The sequence below is a fragment of the Mastomys coucha genome, chromosome X, assembly GCF_008632895.1.
Source record: "Mastomys coucha isolate ucsf_1 chromosome X, UCSF_Mcou_1, whole genome shotgun sequence".
Lineage (NCBI taxonomy): Eukaryota > Metazoa > Chordata > Mammalia > Rodentia > Muridae > Mastomys > Mastomys coucha.
Genome location: NC_045030.1, coordinates 132,911,969 through 132,914,174, shown reverse-complemented (window position 1 = coordinate 132,914,174; position 2,206 = coordinate 132,911,969).

Below are 2,206 nucleotides of genomic sequence, written 5' to 3'. Positions count from 1 at the left end.
TTTGTTTTCTGCTTTTGCCCGTTTGTTTTCTAAAGAGAAAGAGAAAGAAAAAACATGGTGTTGGGTAAGGGTCCGGGAGTTGTGGGAGGGGAACTCTTATTAGCGTATAGTATATAAAAGCATTCTAAAAAAATTCCCAGGGCCAGCAAGATGGCTCAGTTCTTTCTGTACAAGTATGATGACTCATGTTTGATCCCATGGATCCATGGTGGAGGAAGAGAACCAACTCCTGAAAGCAAGCTATCCTCTGACTGCTACATGATCATTATGGCATGCTTCACCCCATGTAATAAATCAAGTTAAAAATTTTTAAAATGCCCCTAATTTATTTTTAAAAAAGAAAGAAAAGAAAGCCAGGCATAGTAGTGAGGCAGATGGCACCGAGAAGCTAGAGCCAGGAGGATTATGGGTTTGAGGTCAGCCTCAACTACAGGACACAGTAAAGTTCCATCATCTCCTAACACGCTATGTTGCTTCTTTGTGGTCAGATGGACCCTGAAACCCAGAGCAGCCGCTGGTCTCTTCTTTATCACTCTAGCTTTGGACTTTCAAAAATGTCTAGACTTTGTTATTTTAAACTAGTCTAATACATTTAGAAAAGAGTGTTGATTGGTACAGAGAATCAACACAAGAATTTACACCGAGAAGCAAATAGAAGGACACAATTTAGTGGCAGACAGGACTGCTCCTCACTGAAGTATGTATCCAGTGAGGGTAGAGCATCCCTGTCCCTACATTTATTAATTTCTATGATGCTGAAAGATGAGAACATGGGGCTAGGCAAGTACTGTACCAATGGCTTTATCTTCTTTCTTTATTAGACAAGGTCTCTCTGTGCAGCCCTGGCTGTCCTGGAACTTGCTATGCAGACTAGGCTGGCCTCGAACTCACAGAGACCCACTTGCCTCTGTCTACGAGTACTGGGATTAATGGCATGTGCCACCATGTCTGTACACCTTATGGTCAGTTGACTTTATTGACGTTGATCAGATAAGAAAGCCTTTTCAATAAATTACAACAGTTGAATTTCTAATAGCAAGAGAACTAAAATGGATTATTTATTCAAACCATATAAAATCACATGAAATGGATTCAAGATTGTAAAACTCTATGAAATTGTCATGAGCAGTTTCCTTAATATGAATCCAAAAGAACAGGCCACAACCAAAACCATGGGAGAGTATCAAACTAAAAGCACTGATGTTGTTGAGGCAACAGACACCAGAGTAAAGAAACAGCCCATGGATTGGGAGAAAGCACTTGCAATCTTCTATTCATCTGATAAAGGGTCAATATCCAAAACATCTAAGAAGCTATCATCATTAGCTAGAGAATCCTGTTTAAAATTATTTTCTTCATCTATTTTGTTTGCTGTAACAAAATGCCTTATAAACAACACATATGTATTGCTTACATTTTTGGAGACTGAGGAAGTCAAAGACCAAGAGGCAAGCTGTTCATAAATAGTACACTTCTTTCTGTCTTCCCCAGGCTCAAAAGGTCTCTTTCGTAAGGGTACTAGTGCCTTGTGGCCTAATTAACATTTTCAATGATTTTCTTTTACCTGCATTGGTATTTTGCCTACATGTATGTCTGTGTGAAGATATGGGAAAAAACTGGAGTTATAGACAGTTGTGACCTGCCATGTGGGTGCTGGGAATTAAACTCAGGTCCTTTAGGAGAGCAGCCAGTGCTTTTAACTGCTGAGCCATTTCTCTTGGCCCCTAATTAATGTTTATTTTGCCCTCTTCATACTATTTTGTGTTGGGGACTATGTTTCAATATGTGAACTTGGTAAGGAGAGACATGGACATTCAAACTCTACCTATAAAACAAGGCCTGAAGAGATATTTCTAAAATAAGAGAAATAATGAACGTAAGTACAGTTAACAAAAAACGAAAACAAAACCCCACAACAACTCAGCATCGGTAACTACACAGAAAATACAAACTGTAACCTCTGTGAGCTACTCCTTCCCACCGGTTAGAATCGCTGTTATCAAAAGGACTAAAGAGAAACATTGCCAAAGATGTGGACATGGAAGATGCTCATGTGCTCCTTGATGGGACCTTTCTTATTGTATGACCCGACAAATTGTAAGGGGGAAAAAAATCCTATTCTTTGTTTTTTTTCTTATTAATACAGTATTCATTTGTCTTCTCTCTGTCAAACCCTGACCCAAGCACTTTCCCCAGGCTTCTTGGG